At 42.5% G+C, this 15,923-nt stretch overlaps 1 protein-coding gene across 3 annotated transcripts in view; it reads left to right on the top strand.

Moving 5' to 3' along the window:
- The first annotated feature begins 424 nt into the window (after positions 1 to 424).
- The window catches only part of NEXMIF (neurite extension and migration factor), a 204,595-nt gene continuing 189,096 nt past the window's right edge, over positions 425 to 15,923 (top strand). Inside the window, exon 1 of one of the 3 annotated variants that reach the window (XM_070291840.1) lies at positions 425 to 1,039. The gene's annotated coding sequence lies outside the window, so the exon portion shown is untranslated. Of the gene's footprint in view, positions 1,040 to 1,333; positions 1,507 to 15,923 lie in introns of those variants that run through there. The other 2 variants (XM_070291842.1, XM_070291841.1) reach the window with 2 other exon arrangements.

Genomic DNA, 15,923 nt, shown 5'->3' with positions numbered 1-15,923 from the left:
GGACTGGACTGGCTTCGAGAATAAAAGTGGGGGGCGGGGTGGGGGTGGGGAAGGGAGTGCGCGCCCTTTATGACAGGTGGCCGCGCAGTGCGCGCTCCCGGGTGCCTGAGGGGAGGGAGGGACAGACGGACAAAGTGGGAGGGGGCACATGGGAAGGGACTGTAGAGAGGGTAAAGAGAGCGCGTGAGGAAAAAGGAGGGCTGTGGTAGGCAAGGGAGGTAGAGGGGGGAACGGGTCCAGCAAGAACAGCGGTGTTGGAGGAAACAATGGCAGGGGCAATAGCGATGGTGGCAGCCGAGGCAATCCCACTCTGGGCACCTTTCTGAATGGGCAGAGGCAGCTCACTGAGAAGAGGAGACCAGGCAGCGCCCGCAGAGGCTCTGAGAAAAGCGGCGAGGGAGGAGAAGGGGGAGGAGGAGGAGGTGGAGAAAGTGAGCGGGGTGAGGGGGGGGGGAGGAGGAGTGGGGAAGAGGCAGGGGGAGAACCCGGGAAGGAAAACCAGTAGCATCAGCAGCAGCAGCAGCAGCAGCCGCCGCCACAGCAGTGGCAGTAGCGACAGTAGCAGCATTTAGCAATAGCTTTAACAGCGATAGCGGCAGTAGCAGCCGCCCTCCTCTCTCCCTCCTGCGGACGGCCGCAGCCACGGCACTCAGCAGGCTCCAGCGCCGTGCGCGCAGCCCACTGGTGAGATAGCCCCGGCCGGAGCAGGCGGCGGTGCACTAGAAGAGCGGACCTCAGGAGCAGCCGGCGGCCACTGAGACGCTGAGTTTTAGGGCCATAACCAGACAGCTCTGAAACCATCCAGCACCGCCGCGGCGGCGGCGCCTGAGGGAGAGAGGCGCGTCCACCTGGCGGGCCCGGCGCATGGAGCTGAGGCAGAGGCGGCGGCGGCGGCGGCAGCAGTAGCAACAGCGGCGGAGGGGACAGCTTGAGCAGCTGCGGCGACGGGAGCAGCCCAGCCTTGACTGCGGCCGCGCTAGCTCCAGCGCCAGCTGCCCGAGTCCGCCGGCGACGCGTGTCTCCGGAGTCGGCCTGGGAGGTGAGTACAAGCGCTGCCATCCAGCCCCCGGCCTTTCTCGCCGGCTTCCCGGTTGACGCGGGGTGGCGGCTGCAGGGGGTGGAACGCGTTGGGGGAACCCGAGCGAGAAGAGGAAGAAGGGGAAACAGAAGGGAGGACGTCTGTGTGAGAATGGCGTGCGTGTGTCTGTCTGTATATGAGGGAGTGAGGCCGCGAGGGCGAGAGATCCCGGTTAGCCCCGACAGGCACTGTAATCTAGGAAAGGCCTGTGTGCTTGCGCCGGGGGAGGGGGTGGCGGCGAGGGGGAGGGGAAGCGAGCGGGCCGGAGCCACAGCGCTCAGAGCGGGGCGGCGGGGACCAGCTGAGTGCCGCCTCCTTGCGGGCCGGCGCCAGGAAGATCCTGGCTGGGGAACGGGCACTAACACTGCACTCTCCGGTGTCAGCGGGCAAACCCACGAGGCGGCCGCGACCAGGAGTCAGGGCCAAAGGTGAGAAGCGCCGTTGCCGACACCTTCCGTGTCCGCTGGGCTGCACTGGCGACCACAGAGCGCCACTGAACACTCGCCACCGGACCAGGGCCGTGGGCAGGTCTAAGTTGGGAGCCCTATAGAGCCCCACGCGGCATGTCACCTTTGCGTAATTGGCCCATTGCCCCTTCCCGCTCTCGGTGGCAGTCGAATCGACGCTTTCCTGCGTGGCTTCTGGCGTTTCACTCTGCCGCTCCCGGCAGCACACCGCCGCTCCGCTCTCACACCCGGTGGGGCGGGGAGGCCTCGAGCCCACACGGGGAGTCGGGCCAGGCTCTGGGAAAGTGTGGAAAACGCGCCGCTGAGTTGGCGCCGTTCTGCTGAGGAATCCAATGGTTTCAGCATGACTGCTTCTGTCTGATCCATGAGGGATCGAATAACCCGCCCAAGGTTTTCTTTTTTTCTAAGAGAGAGAGAGAAAAAAAAAATGGCATCCCCATTTCGACACCAACACATTTGATTTTCTTCAAGCTTCTGTTTGCATTTTGGAATAAGTGGGCTTGGTATTTTGCTTCTGGGTTTCTGCTCCCAGCATATTGTTGAATTCTGTGCACAGCAATATACTTAGCTCTGTGGCCTTTTCCTAGCGTTCCATTTTCTACACTGTTATCTGCAAAGACATGATTTGTGTGTAGGCCTCCCAGGGCTGTTTTTAAAAAGCATCTAAAACACTTTACCCTGGGATTTGAATATCTCTTCTGTTGTTTTTGATCGTGGAGAAGAGTGTGCTGATAGTTGCGGAGATATTTTGCTTGGTGAGAAAATGTGCTCCAATGGTCTTCTCTGAACTATAGAGACCATTCGGGTTTCGAGGGATGAATCTCTCTTACATCTTTTACACATAGGTTAACATGACCAAACGTTTTACTTACAGCCATGAAATTCTCATGGCTGAGAATTTATACTTATTTAAAATATATTTTTAGAAGGTAACAAAAAAGCCCTAAGTAACTGTCATTTTACATATTAACTGGGAAACCGGCTAATCAAATAAAACTGGCTGAGTGTCTGAAACTCTATCCCAGTGAAATATGTGGCTGTGAATATAATTAACCATCTGTCTAGTGAGCAATTTAAATTTGGGCTGGTACATTTTTATTACAGTGTCTAATTTCTGGAAGACTTGTACATTTTACCCAACAGTAACAACACAAACGTATTTGCTTACTAGGTCAGAGATTCACTTGTGTGATGGTGGGATTTCCCTTCCTCCCTCCCACACCTCATCTTTACTAGTCCCCACACTTCTTGACCTGGGAGGTCAAAACAAGCCTCTTGCCTTTGCAGATGGCATATTTACAGTAGAGGAACTCAAACTAGGCATGGCAGCTAGTGATTAAACATTTTTGTTTCTTGGAAATACCTTCTAATATTTTACCTCCCACAGAATCTAGATAAACTGAATGCATTTGAGTTGAAAAAATATGATTCTTTCTGCACATGTATTCAGATGGAGAAGGGTGATTCAACAAAATTTGTTTTGAAATTTGATTCCATTTACTTTCTCTTATTTTAATTATCCACCTAGCTCTCCCATTGCTGTTCCAACTGCTTTTCCACACCCCACAGACACACACCCTCAACACACACACAATCATACTTTTGTCTTTATAGCCAGTTTTTTAGGTTATTAATATTCAGATCTGTGATTTTAGCAGAATGTTGAGAAACTGCATTTTTTTTTCTGGAAATCAAAAGTGTAAAATAACATAACATGAAAAAGCATTATACATAGTTTTTAAATGTTCCCTATGATGTGATTTTAACCAGAAATTTATTACAAGGGGAAAAAGAAATAGATTTTGGGTGGAGATGGAAATGGCCCTGGAAGATGAGATTTCAGAGACCTCCACCAAATAGCTGTTGTTAACATAATGTAACATAACATTACATAATTAAAATGAACCATGGATTGATTGTGCAGTGGGCTAGAGAAAGTCATTTAAAGGAAAATGCTTTTAAAACAAATATTTGGCTAAATAACAGCTCTGATAAATGGGTAACAATTATGTAAGCACATGGTAGAATCTGACATATATCAAGTCTGTTAAATAAATCAACCTGTTCAGTGAATAAATATTCGATGCATCAATGCTTTTTGAAACACACACACACAAGCAAACCTATTACACCCTGTTGCCAAAGTCAAACAAGTACAGCACACTGCTGCTTTCTCTCCGTTTTATTCAGTCCGACTCTCTTCCCTTTTTCTTTTTTTCACAATTGTCTGATTACCTGTAAACTACTCAGTGAACAGAGACAGCTAAAGATGTGGCGGTGTTGCCTGTGTTTAGGAGGTGAGAGAAGAGAGATGAAAAAAGTGATAAGGGCTCGGTTTTAAACATACATGCTCATGACTTTCTGACACAATCACTGGTAGAGATCCCAGTTACACAGAAGAATTTGCTTAGGAGAGGTACCAGCCTAACCAAAGAACCATTGATTGCAGTTTCTGTGTTCCTAAGTCCAGTTCTAGTGAATACTTTGTTTTTCTCCAAACCCTTAGTAAAGGGATAAAAGGAGATTCTAATTGGCCTTTGATTCTGTTATATTATCTTTAAACTTATTTATCTGGTGGCACATGTATGGTTTACGTGTTCCTTCTTGCAGTAAGCAAAAGGAGAGAAGAACCAAAGTAGATGATAGGGAAGGGAAATGATATACTAAGGAATAGGTCATCTGGCTTTCCTACTTTTCCTATCATAAAAACTTCAGAGTTGGACATTTTCTTTTTTTTTCCCCATTGCCTCCTCTGAAAAGTAGCCCATCAGCTAGCTCCCTAATTGACAGTTTCTCAACCAGAAAACACCTTTTCAAACCCAATGTCATATGGTTAGACACAAAGAACTTGGTTGGGCTCTTCATGCCACTTCTCCAGGGCTGCTTGGAAACAAAACAAAGGGGACTGGACAAAACAGTGTCACTCGAGGCTACCTTTAACCTCAGACCTTTTCTCTCTCCCAGAAAATTTCATTTTAGGCAGAGGTGAACTTTCCTCTCTTCTCAAACAACACTGTCCTTGTGCCACAGTAGCACATTAAATGTTGGGGAATGTGATCTGGGGTGGGGTCAACCAGGAAAGTGGAGTGTGGGAGGAAGCTGCCTTTTACTGATGGTAAGGCCTTTTCTGGGCCAGCTACAGTTGAGGGTGGGGCCAGTCCCTCATTGCCTACTGTGATTTGCAGGCCTCTGCTAAGGAATGTGTTCCTTTTGGTCTCATTTTCTATAGATAAGCACTGTGGCTCAATATCTTTCCCTCTCTTGTTCTCTGGTAGAAAAAGGACTGATGTCTTCAGGATCCTACTATGAACATAATTTTAATTTTTCTAAAAGGAGCTTCAATAAGTCATTTCTCCATCTTCAGTAGGGTGATTTTGATATAATTAATCATTGACGATTTTCTCAAAAACCCCCAAATCCCATTTAACAGTTATACCTCTCTCCCTCAATAGCCTATCTTAAGTTTTATATGGCTAGCCTAAGCAAGAAGTTGCTCCTAATGTTTAACTTGGCGAGGTTTAGAGGTTAGAGAACAAGATTATACTGTGGGCATGACTACTAGAGTAGTGTTAAGCCATCCTCCATTGACAACAAGGAATAGAGATTCATTTTGTTGAGGGTAAGTTAAAGTGTTTCTTCTATGGAAGACTGTAAGTAAGTAGGGTGGCCATATGTTGTTGATTATACCTGGTTGTCCCAGCATACTTATTTTACTCTCAAGTGTCCCATTTTGGACAAAAAGTTTCTATGGTCACCCTAACTGTAGGTCACTTTTAAATCAAATATGCTTCTTGATTTAGGGAGATGGTTATATTTGTAAAATCCGGATGAGCTTTGAAAATGTCATAATCCCTTAACTAGTTCAGTCTGTCTTTTTCCTAGCTAAGAAGTCTTTCTGGAGGATAAGAATACAAGAAATAATTCAAGCTTTGGGCTTGATGGAATTAGATTATTGGGTCTAAAGATATCCCTCCAAAATGCATTTGTGCATGCACATACACACACATGCACACACAAACGGCTGTGGTCTGCTTGCTGGAGAGTGGCTGTTCTTTCATGAAAGACTGGTAATAGTTTATAGGCTTAAAGCATATCAGAAGGCATTTAGGTTTAGAAAGATCATCCTGACCATAGTATGAATTGTTGTAAGACAAAAAAGGGTGGTAGCAACTGAGGTGTGAATTCTTTTTTTCTAAGTATTTATTTAGCCCTCCCTGTAGCACGTAGCATCTTAGTTCCCTGACCAGGGATTGAAACCAGGGTCCTGAAGTGAAATCATGAAATTCCCTGAACTCTTCTTTTTAAAAAAATTTTTTTTGAATTGAAGTATAGTTGATTTACAGTGTTGTGTTAGTTTCTTTTTAGAACATATTTTGAGAAGTTCACAGGTACTTCTGTGTCCAGAATAGTTTGCCAGATATTGGTCTTGCCAAATATACAAATATATGAATGAAATATATATATGTATATATATATATTACATATATTATGTATATTTCCATTTGTTTTTTCTGTAATGGACAAGATAACTTTTTAAACTGCCTTCTAGTCTTAAGTATCTATGATTGGTTTTCATTGATCTAGGGCCAGAGTCAAAAGAAACTATAGCCCACAGGCCAAATCTGGCTTGCTATGGAAAAAGAAATAATGTAGACAAGAAGAAAATGTGAAGCCATTTAGAGTTGCTTTTGCAAATGTTTACAAGCTTCCTCTTCATAATTGAGCTTTACTTAGGCCACTGTCAAATGAGTCCACATTTCCTGAACACATACCTATCAGCTGATATCTAGGGGTTAGGAGACTGTCCAGAACCTGGTGAGGTGGCAGGAGGATGATCCCATAGGTGAAATCCACATGTGAATTTGAGTTGAAATGTCAATAATGATCTTTTCTTTCCTGCCTATTGCAGTAACTTAAATTTTGTGGTGCTAATGAATTCTTCCCATCTTCCTTTCCAATATTTTCCACATCATTCTAGGCATCCATATGATTTATTAACCCAGAGACCAGGTCTCTGCAACTTGCTTGAACAGAGACCCTCTGTCTCTTTATTTACTAAGTTACTAGAACACATTCTGAAGAAGAGTTTTACTAAGTAGGGGAGTAGAAAAAATGGACCATTACTGTCTAGCTCAGTGGTTCCTAACCTTTTTTTTTGGCATGAACCCTTTTGAAAATTTGATGAATGTCAAGGATACTCTCTTCAGAATTGTGCTAATTTAAAGATATGACACTTTCATGCGTTTTCAGGGAGTCCAACCATGCATTGTGAGTTAAAAACGTCTGCACTAGCCTTTGCCCAGTTGTTACACGAATTCCTGTTGCATGACTGTCATCGTCAAGGTAACTTGAAAGGGGAGACATGAAGATGACTTTTTCAAAAAAGCCTGGTATTAGTATACTTGGTGGTTCACAGCTCTCAGCTACCGTTATAAGCATTTTTCTGATTAGCCTCACAGGCATTCTTTTTATTATGAAAAAGAGTCACTTATTACTCATTCTGCCATTACTGTTCTCACCAAAGCCAAGTCAGGGCTAGTTTCTCTAAATCTTTGACTTGTTAACTTTCAGATTTTGTTCAACACTCAACCTCTGCAAGTTCATTATTAATATATAAAATACATTACATAAAAGCTCACTCACACTTACTTGCCTCCATTGCTCTCTCTTCAGTTTTCTATTTCTATATATTTCTCTTAGCCAAAGAGAAATTTTATCTTGACAAAAAATTGGAAACTCTTGCTAGCACTGACTGTTAAGTATGTTGATGGAGCCAGAGAGGGAGGTGGTGTCCAGATATCTTCATAAGGACTGTTGGGACTCATGGGCCTTTTGCAATGTTAGCCATTCTGGAGCTTCCCTGGTGGCTCAGAGGATAAAGCGTCTGCCTGCAATGCAGGAGACCCGGGTTTGATCCCTGGGTTGGGAAGATCCCCTGGAGAAGGAAATGGCAACCCACTCCAGTATTCTTGCCTGGAGAATCCCATGGACAGAGGAGCCTGAGTGGGCTACAATCCACTGGGTCGCAAAGAGTCGGGTATGACTGAGTGACTTCACTTCACACTTCAACATTATATATTAAAGGCAATGCTCCTTAACCTCTGCAAGCATGCCACATATGTGCTATGCAAATGCAATGGTAAGAATTTGCAATGCAAATGCAACGGTAAGAATACGTGGTATTCCTATCTATGAATAAATGTTTCTTGCCTATCCCTTTGTTTCTATTCTTAGCAGTTTGGAGTATGGCAGAGTATGAGGACTAATGGAATTCTAAATCTGAAAGGATCCATTAATGATCATTTCTAACTCAATTCAGCAAACATTTATTGAGCATCTACTACATGCTAAGCACTAGGATACTGAGGAAGAGAAAAGAATAGAACAGATTCTCCTGTATTATAAAAAATTAGCTTTGTTTCTGCTGAGTTTTTTTTTTTACCAACTTTATTAACCCCATCCTTTTTCTAATTTAATGCATTTTTCCTATGATTTCTACATTCCCCCCTGTTAGAAAATAAGTATAAATGCCCTCTTTACTAACACAGGAGAAAATTCTCTCTAGCTAATTGTCAACATCTACTGGATCATCGAAAAGCAAGAAAGTTCCAGAAAAACATCTATTTCTGCTTTATTGACTATGCCAAAGCCTTTGACTGTGTGGATCACAATAAACTGTGGAAAATTCTGAAAGAGATGGGAGTACCAGACCACCTGATCTGCCTCTTGAGAAACCTATATGTAGGTCAGGAAGCAACAGTTAGAACTGGACATGGAACAACAGACTGGTTCTAAATAGGAAAAGGAGTACGTCAAGGCTGTATATTGTCACCCTGCTTATTTAACTTCTATGCAGAGTACATCATGAGAAACGCTGGACTGGAAGAAGCACAAGCTGGAACCAAGATTGCTGGGAGAAATATCAATAACCTTAGATATGCAGATTGCACCACCCTTATGGCAGAAAGTGAAGAGGAACTAAAAAGCCTCTTGTTGAAAGTGACAAGAGGAGAGTGAAAAAGTTGGCTTAAAGCTCCACATTCAGAAAACTAAGATCATGACATCTGGTCCCATCACTTCATGAGAAATGGATGGGGAAACAGTGGAAACAGTGTCAGACTTTATTTGTTTGGGCTCCAAAATCACTGCAGATGGTGATTGCAGCCATGAAATTAAAAGACGCTTACTCCTTGGAAGGAAAGTTATGACCAACCTAGATAGTATATTGAAAAGCAGAGATATTACTTTGCCAACAAAGGTCCGTCTAGTCAAGGCTATGGTTTTTCCAGTGGTCATGTATGGATGTGAGAGTTGGACTGTGAAGAAAGCTGAGTGCCGAAGAATTGATGCTTTTGAAGTGTGGTGTTGGAGAAGACTCTTGAGAGTCCCTTGGACAGCAAGGAGGTCCAACCAGTCCATCCTAAAGGAGATCAGTCCTGGGTGTTCATTGGAAGTTCAATGCGAAGTCCTCATGGAAGTCCTCATGCGAAGAGTTGACTCATTGGAAAAGACACTGATGCTGAGAGGGATTGAGGGCAGGAGGAGAAGGGGACGACAGAATGAGATGGTTGGATGGCATCACAGACGCTATGGACACAAGTTTGAGTGAACTCCGGGAGTTGGTGATGAACAGGGAGGCCTGGCGTGCTGTGATTCATGGGGTCACAAAGAGTCAGACACGACTGAGCGACTGAACTGAACTGAACTGAAACTGAAACAAGATTTCCAGCCTCCATGGCACAAATGCTTCTATTCTTATGTTTGCATTGCCTTACCAGGCCCCACTTAATAAGGAGTAACATATTTCTTTTCCCTGCGATTATGAGGCAAGATTTCTATTATTGATATCATTGGTGATATGGAATTGCAGATTGCATTAGCCATGGTATATAGCCATGGTCAATATATATAATATATACAACTCAAGATTACAATATATATAACTCAAGATTACAGTCCTTAGTTATTCACTTCTGACTGATGAATTGAATGTACTCTGCAAAAAGCCGTCTTTGAGTGGGTTAGTTTTTAACTCCTAGTTGGTGATTGTATTAGTTTTCTGTAGCTACTGTAACAAATTACCAAAAGCTCAGTGGTTTAGAACAACATAAATTTATTATCTTATAATTCTAGAGGTCAAGAATCTGAAATAGGTCTCACTGGGGTAAAATTAAGGTATGAGCAGGGCTGTATTCCTTTCTGGAGGCTGTAGGGGAGACTCCATTTCCTTTTCTTTTCCAGCTTCTAGATTCTGCCTACATTTCTTGTTTCATGGCTTCCCTACATTCTCAAAATCAGCAATAATGGATTGATTCCTTACATTGCATCACTTCAATCTTGCTTCCATTGTCATGTCTCCTTCTCTGATAGCTCACTCTCCTGCCTCCCTCTTCTACTTTTAAAGAACTTGGTAATTACATTGAGTCTACTTGGATGAATGCTGCTGCTGCTGCTGCTGCTGCTAAGTCACTTCAGTCATGTCCAACTCTGTGCGACCCCTTAGACAGCAGCCCACCAGGCTCCCCCGTCCCTGGGATTCTCCAGGCAAGAATACTGGAGTGGGTTGCCATTTCTTTCTCCAATGCATGAAAGTGAAAAGTGAAAGTGAAGTCACTCAGTCATGTGCAACTCTGTGCAACCCCCTGGACTGCAGCCTACCAGGCTCCTCCATCCGTGGGATTTTCCAGGCAAGAGTACTGGAGTGTGTTGCCATTGCCTTCTCCGACTTGGATGAACAGGACAGAATTATTTCCCCATCTCAAGGTTAGTTGATTTGCAAACTTAATTCCATCTGCAACCTTAATTCCCCTGTGCCATATAACCTGACATATTCACAGGTTATAGTAGTGACAGTGACTTGATTTTTTTTCTTTCCATCTTGAAATAATAGATTCACAGGAAGTTTCAAGGACAGAGAGGTCCTATGTACCTTTCACCTAGTTCCACCAATAGTTAAATCTTACCTAACTATAGTATAAGACCAAAACCTTGAACTTGGTGTTAGAACAATAGGTTTGTTTCGTTCTATGTCATTTTATCACATGTGTAGATTTGTGTACCACTGACACCATCAATATAAATACTATTAAGGTGAAGTTGCTCAGTCGTGTCCAACTCTTTGCGACCCCGTGGGCTGTAACCTACTAGGCTTCTCTGTCCTTGGGATTCTCCAGGCAAGAATACTGGAGTGGATTGCCATTTCATTCTCCAGGGGATCTTCCTGACTCAGGGATCAAACCCGGGTCTCCCACATTGGAGGCAGACGCTTTAACCTCTGAGCCACCAGGGAAGCACAAAAACCTGTCTTGTGCTACCTATTATTATTTTTTTACAGTCACATTCACCCCCTTACTCCCTCTATCCCCAAACCCTGGCAGTCACTAATACTTTTTAAAAAATGAATCTATAGTTTTTTCATTTCAAAAATGATAGAGTCATGGAGTATGTGACCTTTTCAGGTTCGCTTTTTTCACTCAGTATAATGCCCTTGAGGTCTAAACTGTCTTGCGTATAAATGGTACATTTCTTTATGCTGTTGAGCAGTATTCCATGGTATGTATATATTGTTGTTTGTTTAACCATTTACCTGTTAGGAACATTTTGGTTGTGTCCAGTGTTTGGCTATTGCAAAGAAAGCGGTACAGGTTGCATGTATGTGTACTCAGTCACTCAGTTGTGTCCAACTCTTTGTTACCCCATAGACTACAGCCCACCAGTCTCTCTATCCGTGGGATTCTTCATGCCTTCAGTTCAGTTCAGTCGCTCAGTCGTGTCCGACTCTTTGTGACCCCATGAATTGAAACACGCCAAACCTCCCTGTCTATCACCAACTCCCGGAGTTCACCCAGCCTCACGTCCATCGAGTCAGTGATGCCATCCAGCCATCTCATCCTCTGTCGTCCCTTTCTCCTCCTGCCCCCAATCCCTCCCAGCATCAGAGTCTTTTCCGATGAGTCAACTTTTTGCATGAGGTGGCCAAAGTACTGGAGTTTCAGTTTTAGCATCATTCCTTCCAAAGAAATCCCAGGGCTGATCTCCTTCAGAATGGACTGGTTGGATCTCCTTGCAGTCCAAGGGACTCTCAAGAGTCTTCTCCAACACCACACTTCAAAAGCATCAATTCTTCATGCATAAATACTGGTAAATACTGGAGTGGGTTGCCATTTCCTTCGCCAAGGGATCTTCCCGACCCAGGGATCAAATCTGGGTCTCCTTTGTTTCCTATATTGGCAGGTGGATTCTTTACCACTGAGCTCCCTTGAAACCTTTTGTTTAATCATTTACCTGAGAAACATTTTGGTTGTGTCCAGTTCTGGGCTATTACAAAGAAAGCTGTACAGTTTAGTGTAAAGTTTTTTGTATGAACATGTTTTCATTTCTCTGGGGAAAATGCCCAAGGGTGTGATTACTAGGTCATATGGTAAGTGTATGTTTAGTTTTTTAAGAAACTGCAAAACTGTTTTCCAGAATTCCTGTACCTAACTTATCACGGTCTACTAGTATCAACATTTTACCTGCTTAAATAAACCTTACCTCTCTTTAAGTCCTTGTATTCTCCCTCACTGATAATATTATAGTCCTAGATATTTCCTTTATATATATTTAGAACTACATCAGACAGTGTCGTGATTTTTGCTTCAACTGTCAAACATAATTGTGAGAACTCAACAGGAGAAGCAAAGTCAATTGTATTTACTCTTACTTTTACTTTCTATTGTCCTATCTTCCTTCTTTTATATTTTTATATTTTTCTTTCTGTTTAGAGACCTTCCTTTAGTCATTCTTTTAGTGCTGGTTTGTTAGCAACACAGTCTCTTGGTTTTCCTTCATCTTAGATTTCTTGATTTCCCCTGTGTTCCTGAAGGATATTTTCACTGCATATACTCTTAGCTACCTGAATCTGTAGGTTTATGTCTTTTGCCAAGTTTGGGAAGTTTTCAGCCATTATTTCTTTGAATACTTTTTCTGTCCTGCCTTCTTTATCCTGTTGTTCCAGGCCTCCTCTAATGACAGGAAAGTTAGATATTTCTTTATAGCCCCACAGAGATCCTGTTCATTATTTTTCAATTTGAGTTTCTTTGTTCAGATTGCATAATTTCTATCATTTGGTCTTCAAGTTAGCTAATTCTTTCCTTAGTCCCTTTCATTATATTTTAGAGCCCATATATTGATATTTTATTAGAATTTTAGTTATTGTATTTTTAATTTCTAAAAATTCTAATTGGTCCTTAAACATGTATCTTATATTTCTTTGTTGAGACTTTGTATTTTTCATTTGTTTTAAGAGTATTTGTAATTTATTACTGAAGCATTTTTATCATGGCTATTTAAAAATCGTTGCTAGTTAATTCTAATATCTGTCATCTTAGCTTTGACATCTATTTATTTCCTGTTTTCATTCAGCTTAAAATATTTCTGGTTCTTGGTATGACGAGTGATTTTTAATAGAAACCTGGACATTTTTGTATTACATTTTGAGACTCAGGATCTTATTCAAACCTGTTTAGCTAGCTCTTTCCCACATTGCTTCAGCAGGGGAAGGGAGTGTGATGCCTTTGTTACTGCTAGGTGGAAGTGGAAGTTCTGGTTCCCCGCTCAGCCTCTGTAGACACTTGGAGGGCAGGGCTTCTTATTACTTCTGGCGAGGGGTTGGAATTCAGTCACATTTCAAGTGCTTAATAAGCATATGTGGTTAGTGGCTACCATACTGAACAATACATACATAGATGGCTGTCATAGGAAGACCAGAAGTGAGAAAGGAAGGTTGGTTCTATAACAATTGAGGTTTGGTGTGAGATACTGTGGCATAGGTAGAATACAACAAGGACCTAGTTATTGGATTTGAGATCTGTGGCTGGGGTTTTGTTTCCAAAGCCTGTGGTGCTATGAATACTACAAGGATATGTGTACAAGGAACTCAGCTGGACATTATCAATATAGTAGAGTTGATGGATGGGGAAACAGTGGAAACAGTGGCTAACTTTACTTTTTGGGGCTCCAAAATCACTGCAGATGGTGATTACAGCCATGAAATTAAAAGACACTTACTCCTTGGAAGGAAAGTTATGATCAACCTAGACAGCATATTGAAAAGCAGAGACATTACTGTGTCAACAAAAGTCCGTCTAGTCAAGGCTATGGTTTTTCCAGTGGTCATGTATGAATGTGAGAGTTGGACTATAAAGAAAGCTGAGCACCAACGAATTGATGCTTTTGAACTGTGGTATTGGAGAAGACTCTTGAGAGTCCCTTGGGCTGCAAGGAGATCAGTCCTGGGTGTTCATTGGTAGGACTGATTTTGAAGCTGAAACTCCAATACTTTGGCCACCTGATGCGAAGAACTGACTCATTTGAAAAGACCCTGATGCTGGGAAAGATTGAGGGTGGGAGGAGAAGGGGACAACAGAGGATGAGATGGTTGGATGGCATCACTGACTCAATGTACATGAGTTTGGGTAAACTCTGGGAGTTGGTGATGGACAGGGAGACCTGGCGTGCTGTGGTTCATGGGGTCGCAAAGAGTCGGACAGGACTGAGTGACTGAACTGAACTGAACTGAGAGTTGATAGAAACTATACCAAGTATTAAATATGTTTCTTTCTCTCAATCTTTGTAAGAGAAGTGGGGTAACATGTTGCAGATTCCTGTCGTACTTCATTTTGTTAAAGGGAAATTCTCTCCTATTGGGGAGAAGTTTGTTTATTCATTGCAGCAAACTTCACATCTATGGCTGAAGTAACTGTTGACTGAGGAAATATTAACAGAAAAGATTAAGTTATGAATAGGACATTCTGTTGATTTGTAGAATCTAGGGTTTATTTGGCATCTTGGTTGCCCCCTGTTATGTCATTTATCTCCAGCATGCTTACTCAGTTTGCGTGGGGGCAGCATTTGTGACAGAGCTCTGTCCTTTACAGAGCTGTGTTGACTTGTTGGCACTTTTTTGTCCAAGGCCCAGGGAGTCAGTAGATCCTGTTACACAGATTCTTTGTACACTGGCATAACTGTTGCCTTCTCAAATCTCTCTTTGCTTAGATTTGTAGGAGTTTCCTTAATGTAGAGTCAGTGTTCTCAATTTCCTCTTGAGGTAGTTCAGTAACATTTTCCCTTCTTGGATCTCTATATTTGTGAGTACATCTTCAGGTGTTTGCGTAGGGCTGCCTATGTACTTTACATCTCAGTAAGAGAAGAGGTGCACCCATTGTCTATTTAATGTATGTCATATGTATAGTCTATAAGTCACATTGCATTTTCTGGTAACAAATCCTATATGTGTAAAGTTGTGGCCTTGGCATGTTAAGATGTTTCATAAATGACATAGTCAAATTCATTTGGCTAAATAAGTGAAAGAAAAGGGAATTATGCAGTGCTACAATGAGTTTTTTAAGATTTATGTGGTTTGACTTAAAGCTAAACAAAAAGAAAGTCATCGACAGTCATCTGAAGAAACAGTTTGAAAGTTACACTGTGGAGACAGAGAGGTAGACATATTTGATAACACAAGATCAAGGTGTAGGTTGTAAATCCAGGACCATGGCTCACCTAGATCCTTCCATATGTGCATTTGTGGGGAAGAGGTGAGTATACCAGGTCTGTTACTCAGACATATGGAAATAATACAGTAGGAGCAACCAGAATCCAAATTTGTCACTTTGTCTCTCAAGGAGGCTGCAAATACACCAGTTAATTTTGAAGACAGTGGTCACTGGTTAAGCAGAGGGGCCAGGATCAGGATATTGCTATATAAATCTGGGAAGAGAACCTAGAGTTAGCCTTCCTTGTCATTTATCTCACCCTTTCCTATAAGCCACTGCTTTTTTGCTCTATTTCAATAATGCTTTGGTTGATACATGTACATATATTTAGCACTTGAATAAATGGAAAAACCCATTTGTTTATTGTCCAGATAAGTTGGTAATGTCATGATGCTGCTGACCCTGATAACTCATGATTCGTAAGGGACAAGTCACTTTTAGCCAACTACTGAAAGATGCTGAAAAGCAGGTAGGTGGACTAATCTCTCCTTTTTGATTCTCACCTCTGCCGTTTGACCCTCAGATATGACTTTTATATCTTCCAGTACTGAGTACCGTTGGTTAATAGAGGCTTAAAGTGGATGCAGCTAATGCCAGGAATGGGGTTCTTTTATTTTCTGAAAAATCATCTCATTATATTTAAGAATCCAGAATTCTGCGTCATACAGCCAGACCGTGTACTCGAGAGGAACACCCTCAAATTACTCTTTTAAATGAAGAGCCATTTTGACTCTGAAAGAAAAAGTGTGATCCTAGGTATGCACTGAAAGAAAAAGTGTGATCCTAGGTATGCTTTTTATTTTGCCCTCTGTCCTTTTGGTTTTCTTCAGCCTTTCTCTGATT

This window comes from Ovis canadensis, chromosome X (genome assembly GCF_042477335.2).
Source record: "Ovis canadensis isolate MfBH-ARS-UI-01 breed Bighorn chromosome X, ARS-UI_OviCan_v2, whole genome shotgun sequence".
Taxonomy (NCBI): domain Eukaryota; kingdom Metazoa; phylum Chordata; class Mammalia; order Artiodactyla; family Bovidae; genus Ovis; species Ovis canadensis.
Note: the sequence above shows the minus strand (reverse complement) of the source record. Positions and strands in the feature narration are given on the sequence as shown.